The sequence below is a fragment of the Cyanistes caeruleus genome, chromosome 15 (assembly GCF_971803275.1).
Source record: "Cyanistes caeruleus chromosome 15, bCyaCae1.hap1.1, whole genome shotgun sequence".
NCBI lineage: Eukaryota > Metazoa > Chordata > Aves > Passeriformes > Paridae > Cyanistes > Cyanistes caeruleus.
Genome location: NC_141715.1, coordinates 11,876,965 through 11,887,400, shown reverse-complemented (window position 1 = coordinate 11,887,400; position 10,436 = coordinate 11,876,965). Strand labels below are relative to the sequence as shown.

At 36.9% G+C, this 10,436-nt stretch overlaps 1 long non-coding RNA gene across 2 annotated transcripts; it reads left to right on the top strand.

Annotated features, from left to right (window-relative positions):
• The first annotated feature begins 1,286 nt into the window (after positions 1 to 1,286).
• LOC147650382 (uncharacterized) lies at positions 1,287 to 7,377 on the top strand. Of its 2 annotated transcripts, XR_015276689.1 has the most exons (4): positions 1,291 to 1,383; positions 3,240 to 3,386; positions 3,790 to 3,921; positions 5,136 to 7,377. It is a non-coding gene; the product is annotated as an uncharacterized LOC147650382 (long non-coding RNA). The 2 variants fall into 2 exon arrangements; XR_015276688.1 differs by lacking the exon at positions 3,240 to 3,386 and having other exon boundaries at positions 1,287 to 1,383.
• The last annotated feature ends 3,059 nt before the right edge of the window (positions 7,378 to 10,436 follow it).

Below are 10,436 nucleotides of genomic sequence, written 5' to 3'. Positions count from 1 at the left end.
TTTCCCAAATTTGAATCTCAAATGCCATGCATGAATATGGTGGCCTTTTCTGTTGCAGTAACTTGTCTAATTTACTAAGATTCTGTACTGCTTGTCATTAAATGCTCATTTTTAAGTATTCCTCTTCAGCTTCTCTTGTTTCTTCCCCACATTTCTTGCAATAATGTATAGGTTCCCCAAGCACTAGGTAGGTTGAGCCATCATTTGACTCATTTTCTTCATACAGCAAGTACAAGCTTTGGGATTTTATGCTTATAAGTGTTTTTCTCTTCATTATCACAATCTAGAACTGGTAACCAAGTATGATTTGAGAAAACTTGCAATTCACATCTCTGTAAGAAGTTGTTGATCCCAATGTAAAAAATATTGTCATAAATCTTCTATTTGCTGCCTAGACTTCTCACTTCCCTAGCAAAGGGCAGTGTTCAGAAGAATGTTCAGTATTTATTGAAACAAAAAAGAGAGACTGTTCATGCATAACAGTGTTACAATATGAGACTACACCTTGTACTACCTGAATTTAAATGGTAGTGGTGGGAGGGAAGAGGAAGCTTTTAGTCATGGTTTTTAGACTGCTGCATTGAGTTTCTTCCTGCCTCCTTGGTCTTTCAGAACAGCACTGCTTTTAGTGCTGTTTTTAGTTATATTATGTTATCATTCAAAGCAAAGTTGACATTTTCCAAAGGAAAGGAAAACCATCCCTAGACTTACACAGTGCTCAATTTGTCTCTAAAGATATGTACATGAATTTTGATTTTGTCTATAATTTTCATTTGCCATATGTGCAAGCTTATTTAATCATCAGTTATACTATGTGTTGTCATAAACAGGCCTCTATTAACATGGTTTTTATCCACCAAATATGTGCTTTTCTTTTCTGTTCCAGTCCAGAAAAAGTAGTCATCTTAGCACTTTCTGCAGTGAACATCACTGATTTTAAATTGTTACTTAGTGCATGGCAGTGTGACAAATGCAATATTGCTTGACTTTAACAAAGACATTAAGCATCTTAGAAAATACAAGATATGAACAGCAAGGCAAATTCTGTAATTTTGAAGATACAATGTAAACCTCAACTGAACTATATCCCTAAATATTTATATTCCAAGGAAGTGTGAGAGCCAAAAGGCTGTTTGTTTCTAACTGCCAAAAGGAGTTACAAAGATGAGAAAAACACTTAAAACCACGTAATCCAAGAGGGCTGTGTTTGGCAGGGACCCCTGGCGATGATCTTGTTGAAATCCCTGCTCAAAGCAGAATCAATTTAGCAGATTGCCCACAGCTGTGTCCAGTTGGGTTGGGAGCATCACCAGGGGGAGAGAAGCCACAGCCTCTCTGGGCTGCCTGTTCTATGGTTGGTTGTTGTATCTGATCAGTTTTACAGTAAGACACTTCCTTATGTTTAATTAGATTTTTTTGCATATCCATTTGTGTGCTTTTTCTCTTTCCTATCATTGGATACCGATGTGAGAAACAAATTTTTAGTAATGAAGATGGCAAAACACTGGAACAGGATGAGCAGATAGGTGATGAATGCCCCATCCCTGGAAACACTAAAGATCAGGTTGGTTGGGCTCTGAGCAACCTGATCTGGTTAAGAACCCCTCTTTGCAGGGGAGTTGGGACTAGTTGACCTTCACAGGTCCTTCCCACCCAAATTATTCTATGATGCCTGTTGGAAATTCCATTAACTGCTTCTCAGTACATAGATATAAATTCTGTAATGTTTCTAGTGCTGATCCTATTTAGACAGTATAGGATGTAATATGTCCAGTACATCCATGATCCTGATTATGATCCTGGTGGCTATCAATTGTCAGCATATCTGCTTTTATTGCCTTTTCATTCCTATTCAGAAGAGACTGATTTTGGTGCACAGCTTTTGTCTTGGTATGTACTGTAAACTCAGCAGGCAGGGTTAGGGTTAGTGCTCATGGTTTTTATTACAGTTCTTGAGATTTTATAATATAAGACCATCCATTTCATAATTTGCTCTACATAATTGCCTCTGTGCAATGGATAGAGTTGGCAGTGAAACATGTAAAACTCCTATTATGTCCTCTGTCCTAGAAAAAACTGTATTCAGATAGCCCAAACTTTAGCAGGACTTTATTAATTTAGTTTTAACAAGTTAGAAAGCTATCAGGAGCTAAGAGACAAAATACTAGTAAGTTTTTTGCATAACTTTCTTTTTTTATAGAAAAAAACAAACAAAACCATAGGGGTGAATGCATATGCTAAGACTTCTCCAGGGTCTATGTGAAAAGGACTTTTTTTTTAGGGAAAGTGATGCTAAGCAAGAAGACTAGACATTCTTATTCTTGGATAATGCTAGTTAGGTAAGATTTAACTCATCTCTCAGCAATAAAAGAAAAAAAGAGTCCTCCTTTACTCTGCTTTTATGATTAACTCCAGATTTTAGGCTTGCTAGTGGCTGCTCTTCCATAACTTCATGTTCTCTTTTGCTTTGAACTTTTTAACATCTTTTTCACTAAAAGGGTGAGAAGCTTCCTCAAAGTTCTTTAGCAGTCAGAACTTTTTGACCTTTTAACTTAAGATGAGTCAGTGCTAAAGGAAACAAGCACAAAGCAGTAAGCTGACATGGTAGCTTATGCTTTATCTCAGTTTTTGATTGACTATGTTAATTCAAGGTCAATATAAACTATTAATGCTTTCAAGTCAATAAAATTTGACCTGTTTGACATGTACATAAATGATTTTCCATTATACTGAGAATTCAAAGTGTCTGTATGAATCAGTGGTTTGCAGCAGCTTTTTAACAGAAGATGGTACTGATTCAACCCTCACTGATGCTGATCTAACCATGAAAATTAGTTGGAGTGGAATTTTTAAAGCCTCAGGGAACAAGAAATTCACACGTGTAAACTGAATGTTTATTGCTAATTGTTTTGAAGATAGTCAGCAATACCACATTCCAAACATACTTAAAGCCCTCCTAAGATTTGGTACTTCTATGAGGTGTTTCATGTATCGACTTGTACATGTTCTGCGTGTAACTCTAGTGACAAGTGGTGAAGGACTGTTCAGTTTACAAATTCTAATACCTTCTGATGGGAAGCAGAGTCAGTGCAGTTTACTACACTAATAGATACAGGTGTATCTGTATGAGGACCTCACCATATGATATTAAACCTCTGATATCAGTGTAATAGAAACACAGAAAGTTCTAACCCTCTGGTGCTTATTTCAATCTTCCTTTAATTTGTTCTTTCTGTCAGCTCTCTTTTGTACTCTGAGGAGATTCTCTCTCTCTGGATTATTCCCCAGTCTGTGTAGCTGTGCTCTTCACTTGGATTCCCATTACCTGCTAAAATTTGGATGCAGCAAATCCACTTGGATGAAGGCAGCACTCTGTGAACACAAGGGTAACCACTATCTTTGAAAGAATGGATGATCCTCTTAACATAGGGGTCAAGACAGCACAGAGCAATTAAAAGGACATATTCATTATATGAGTCATTGAGAATGTAATGAACTGCAAAGTCATGGTGCCTTGGAAGACAAATTTCTCAGATTCATGTCTGGTAATTAGAGAACAAGTCCCTTCTTCTATTATTATTACCAGGCGACATTTCTGATTCCACAAGATCTTTTCAGAGTGCTTAAATTCCCTGAGTAATACTCAAAAAAACTCACACCAGATTAGCATTCTAATGAACAGAAGAATGCTGTGAATGTTATGAAGAACGTGTTTTTGTTCTCCATAACATTTTTCTCAGCACGGTAAGGAGTAACTGAAATACTCAGTGAATCCTTTTGCCTTTGCAGTGCAAGCAGCACAATCTCTACCCCGTGTACAAAGAACATCCATCAAAATAAATATAACAGCCTTGATAGGAAGAAAGGCCAACTGCAGCCTGGCGTGTCCAGCCCTCCTGCCCATGTCAGCTGCATACCAAAGTGAGTATTTCTGGAAATGATTCAACATGAATTCAACAGAAATGAAATGGAAATGGAAATGAATTCAACAGAATTGTGGCACCCCAGCCTTCAAGGGCTTGTTAAAGGGATGTCTGGGCTCCCTGGGGTGACACAGGTGATGCTGGTCACTGGGTGGGACAGGCACCCCCATAAACACATCTGCAGAACAAGGACCTGGCTCTGAAGCATTTGCAAATGAAAAACATACTGGCCTAAGTATACTGGATGGTGATACGTAAGGAGTAATTCCTATGTTAAAGCAGTATCTAAAGAAAAAATAGGGAAAAATAAAACCTTTTTTTCCCCAAGAACTTCCATTCTGGAGCAGACCACTTAAAGAATCAAACTGATATAAATGAAGCACAAGATAAAGTACCAATGGGCAGTAATCTGTGATAAGATTAATTTGGAATGCCTCATTTTGTGGAAGTGTATGACAAAACAAATTCAAAGAGAGTTCAAGTGACAGGTTTCTTTATTCTCATCATGGCATTCTTTTTCTAGTAATGTCTTCCTGTGGAATATTTAAGCTAGTATTTATGTATTTTGGAATAAATCTAAAGATAGGCAATTTACTGATGGTTTAATTAATTAGCAGTTCGGGCTTGGGGTGAGAAGTTCCTGGCATGGTAAGAAACTTTCATGTTCTTCTGGTTTCATAGGTAAATGTATTCTTGCATGAACTAGCACAGAAAAAGTCCAATACTCTGTGTGCACCTGGATGAGTTTTGTTTGTATTATTAAACACTGAATATCAAATGACTTGAAAAGCTGTAAAACTTGCTCTGGAAAGACCTGTTTTCTCCCTATAGTTTGGTTTGAGCTTTTTTAGGGTTTATTCTTTCATTGCATCCATCCCCTCAAGGTCATTCTTTCAGGAATCTGTGTACCAGAAAATAAAAGCGTTCATGGAAAGTTTCTGAGAAGAGAAATAGAAGCAGATGTTTTGCAGCATGAGATCTGGGAAGCAAATACAGGTGAACAGGCAGGCCATATTATGTCCCATGCAGGTGTCTCCTGAATGGAGAGCTGCCTTCCTGGGATATGATGAATAACTTGAGGTATAAATTAATTCATTGGCCAGTGAAAATATTTCCTTCTTTAACTGCCAGATTAGTGGACCATTGCCTCTGAAACAGTGCTCTAAAGCCTTTTTTATCTGAAAAGATGTGCTTATTATTTGTGTTTCTCAGTTGGAAGAGGATTCTTCATCACTGCTGCCAATGTATTCATGCATTATTTCATTCACTACTGCTCCTGCCTATTTCATTCACTATGGCTCCTGCCATACAGTCCTTCTGTCCATGAATTCTTGCCTGATCACTCAGGGATGGGCTGGCAACCAAACATCTGTGTATGTGTTTCTCACAGGTCTTTGGCTTGGGTGTCGCAGAAATCAGTGTTATTATGCACAATGAGTATCACTGGAGTTTGTATGTACAGGTCCTGAAAGAGAACCTCACAGACAAAATAGCATCTTGGACAAAGTGCAGCTGAGTGGCTCAAGTATTGTCAGTATCAATGGTAACAGATCTGTCTAACATCTGTTACTGAGGCAGGGTGTAATGGGAATAAACAAGAATTAACCTGTTTGAAAAAGATCTGAAAGACAGTGGTGGCTAAAATCAAATGAATATATCATTATTTTTACATGGTGCTTCTGAGATATTCCTTGTGCTGAGGTGGGTAGGTTGGAAGGTTCCTTTTATCTTTTGCATAAATTTGAGATTTTCTGTAATGGCAATCTTGTCCTGAAGCTGAGGAAGAAGAGAGTATCTGCAGCAGTGGAAGGTGGATGGATGAACAGCTGTGAAGACTGGTGGCTCCAGCCCTTTGGCTCAGATGCTCTGTAGAACTGGTGGCTGAAAAGGTCCATCACCCACTTATTTTATCCACCATCATAAATGTATCAAAAAGTCTTTAGTCAAGCAACAGGTTTGATAATTTTTGAGAAACTGTTACGACTTCTGATAGGAGACACATGTGTTCATCTGAATAAATAAATGGCAGATTCCAGAGAAATAGGCTCAGAGTATTGCAGATCACAACAGGATAATAACCAGAGATAATTTTCTGAGAATGTATGGAGAAATGAATGGGATCCACCACTTCTGCAGCAGGGAGTTTGTTTCTCTTAACTATGAAAATACTGTTAATTGATAGTTCTTTAAATAACAATTTGTATCTCCTTTGTGGTTTATTTATATGCTTTCATTTTTTAACTGATTAATCTATTTTTTTTTCTTTTGTGATTCTCTCTGACTACAAATATACTGTATAAGGTTACTTAGATTGGTAAAAAGCAGGGTTGGCACTGCATAAAAGGTGCAAAAATTTGCTTAGGAGTATCCTGAAGTGTGAGAAAGTCTCCAATAGGAAAAATAATACCTACAAAACATATGCTTCTGCTTGATAAGTAAAAAATAATTGTTTCTTCAGTGAGTCACTCTTCTTCACAAGCATGTGGGTGACAGAAGTTTCATGGTTATGATGTAAGATCCAGAAGCTTTCAAATTATTTTCTACAAAAGAGGAAATTCTGCAATTCAAGTTTTGTTTTTTTTTTTCCAGTATATAGTTATCAGCAGCACACAGTTCAATTATCATGGGCATTACATAAAACAATTACTTTCTTGGAACTATTTTGAGTACAAATGTAATAATTCCTCTGGAAAGAAATGACACGTTCTCAGGATCAAATCATTCTATTTTGTGAATGAGAAGCAACTTGTGAAGTAAAAACACCTCTGAAAGAGCTGGTCTCAAATCTATTCCTATGGCTTGGTCCAACCCCTAGGGAAGTCAGTGAGAAGTCTCTGGTTGAGACTCTCAGAAAACTAGATACAACAATGTACATCTCAGCTAAGTGTTTCTGCAAAAAAGGGGTTATTTAGTTATTCAGTGTGAAGAAAAAGGAGAATGGGTACTACAAAGGAAGACAATGAGTTGATAAAGAGCATAATGTAATAAGACAATGAAATAGCAAAACAATTCCATCATTTCAGCTTCTTTACCTTCCTGAATACATGTCCTGTGCAATCATTTAATGGATATTTTTACCTGCTTTCCTGATGGTTACATATGAAAGCTATTGCTTTATCATTTCTTTGCTGGCACAAAAGAAATCTTTAATTAGGATTTTAAGATACAGTGCTAAAGATTTGAGGTTAGTAAAAAAAAGTTCTGGGACACGTCGATGAACTAGAAAATGAGATAAATGGTGTCACCTTTAACAAATGCATTCCACAACATAAAAGATAGCTACAAAGTTGATGCAAACAAGTTTTTCCAATGTAAGTGTGTTTTCAGCAAGATTTGGGGCCTAAAATTGACATAGCTATAATTAAAGTTCTGTATGCTCATCTACCATGGCATGCACACATCTGTTATTAAGTCTGCACTACCAAAAAGCTGAATAAATACACGCTGAAATACATTTATTTTTGAAGTCAAATATATTTATTCCAAGTAGGGAATATCAGACAGCTCCTGCAGGGAATGTGACTGGAATTGGCAAATTAAACAATGTACCTAAAGCTTTTATTTCATTTGTTAGCTACTGGTGTTCACCTGTATGTTTTTTTCTGTTGCATTTATAAAACTGTGATTAATATGATACAAAATCCTATTCTGCTTATGATATCTGAAAGAAAATAGTGCTTATAGTTTGAATGCATTTCTGTATGCAATCTTTCTGTAACTTTCTACCCTCTTACTTCATTCCCTAGTTTGCAGAAATGTATTTTCTGTTATGTCCCCTTCCATTTCACATTTTCTTTGCTATGCCTGCTTTATTATTCAGCATAAATAACCATTATGCTCTGCAGTCATCTAACTTCATTTATATTAGGAATTAATACAGTATACCTCCAGGCTGTCTTCTCACTAGCCAGAACAAAAAAGGAGCCTGGCTTCAGCTCCTAATGAATCATTCCTTTTTGGGGGAAAATACAAAGTGCAGTTCACTGAAATTCCATTAAAATCTTAGATATCCATTAAAAGTGCAAGTGCAAGTATAATACATTTAAAGCAGAATGGAAGACAGACTGGGCATATGAAAAATGAATGAGCACTTACAGAAATGATTGTGCTCATTTTAAACCCTCTGAAGGTTACTCTGGAAGAACTCCAAATGTTGTGACCACAACCACCTCTCAATTTTCAATACTATGCCCTGTCACAGTCATGAACTGGAAATGGGGAAACTCACTTTTAGAATGGCCCCATTGTAGTCTGAATATTGCATCACCCCAGGTCCTTCTGCATGCTCATTTTTGCTCTGGGTTGGTCCCTTTAGTGTTACCTCCAACTCCTTTTTTGTACTGGAGATGCTATCTTAATGCAGTTTGAAGATTTCAGGATTATTTTTAGCTAAAAAAAAAAAAATCTAAAACATAATTTCTATTTCCTTCCCCATCTGTGAGCATCAGACCAGTTATATTTCTCTGCATTCATTTCTGGTTTTCCCCCTTTATAAAGGTGCTACAATTATGTAAGTGCTCTAGTAGAAACTCTCTAGGATATACCAGTAAAATTTCAGCTTCCCCTTCCATATGGTTGATAGATTTGTTTTTACAATTGGAATTTTAGTCTTTTGCTCAAAGTGGAGCTTTTAATATTCTAAGGTACAGATTTAAAACAATAACAGACTCTGCTATTGTCTTTCCTAGTCCCTTACACCTGGTAAGGAAATTTTTGATGACTATGAGGCAGGGGAAGTGAAGAGACAGAATGGTGATCATTTAGAGGAAAAAATTTTGCCACACAGAACAGGTTTTGATGAATTTCTCACCTGAAAAAAAACAAGGAATAAAAAAGTTTTTTTCTTCTTTTATTTTTGAAATATTTAGACCAAAAATATCAAACAGATTTCTTTCTGTTTGTCCTATCAATGGCAAGTGTCTGGAAGTGACTGGAGGTTGGCAGTCATTATGTCTACAGAGTTTTTACTAGACAGATAGATAGATATAGCTATATGTAATATGTTATTCAACATTTATTCATACAATTTTAAGTTGCAAGATTAAATACTCTTATTTTTCAAAATAAAGGATCCTCTCTAGTGCTAAAGTACAAAATAAAACCAGCATTTCTGGGCCTGGATTGATCCCATTCTGACCTGGAGATCTAAAATAGTTAGATGAATCATGAGAGCTACAGCACAGCACATGAATCCCTCATGGTGTCTTTCAGTAGCAGATTGCATACAACTAAATTTAAATGTAGAAAAACAATTCAAATGCCTTGCCCTGTCTTCAGCCTGTCTCTCCTTTGCTGCTGCACCATACAGATAGTGTTTTCTCTGCCCACTGCCCAGTGACAGGAGCTGAGGAAATGGCCTGAAGTTCTGTCAGGAGAGGTTTAGGTTGGATGAGAGGGTGCTTGGACACTGAACTGGCTCCCCAGGAAAGTGGTCACAGCACCAACCAGACAGTGCTGAAGAGGTGTTTGGACGAGGCTCTTGGGCACAAGAATTTTGGTATGACTCTTGGGGATGGTTCTGTGCAGGGCCAGCAGTTGGACTTGATGATCATTGTGGGTCCCTTCAAACTCAGCCTGTTCCGTGATTCTTTGGATACCTGCTGAATGGTGTGAGAAGGAGAGAAACAACACACAGCAGCTTCTCCCCAGTTCAAAATTACTGCAAAGAAATTATCACCTATAATTGGCAAACTAAAACTGAAAGTAATGAAATAAACCTCTCCTTCTTAGTTCTGGAGACAAACTTTGGTTGTAATATTGAAATAATGCTTTATTTCATACAGGACCTTGTTATTTTATGTGACATTTTAATCAAACATGCTATGATGGAAATGGAAAAATTTTAAATAAGTATGTTTAATTACTTAATCATCGTTTAATCAAAATCATCTTCAATGGTAATGATTATCATTGTCAGTCCTTTTCTCACACACTTATATATATCACATTAGTATGAACCTTGATTACTATGCTCATTGAAAACTACATTCTAATTTTCCCTTTTAAATGGCCCAAGTAAGTGAAGAAGCATCACAAATCATTTATATTTACTGGTTATATTTAAAAAAAATGTTATAAACAATCAAAAACCCTCTAGTTTTATAAAGTAATTCTGTATATTAACATGATGTTGATGATCTATTGGCCAGTCATTCATCAGTGCATTCATGTATTAAGCTCTAGCAAGTACTGTCTTTTCAGTTACAAGTATTTAAACACAACAAAGTCCATGTAAATGATGTCAAGGGGTATTAAAAAAGGGGTATTTAAAAGGGAGTCCCCTATTAAATGTTGGCTGAGTCACCACGCTCAGGTTGTGTCTGTATTGCTCATGGAGCAGTGCTGTCTGAACAAATGGAAATGGGCACTGCAAATGAAACAGACAATGGAAATGGGCACTGGAAACCAGCAAGCTGCTGAATCCTGGTGGTTTGGGTTCAGAGAAGCTGCTGAGTGAGAAATTGGTCCCTGCAGAGTTCTGTGCTATCTCAGTTTGACTGCTCCAGGAACCTG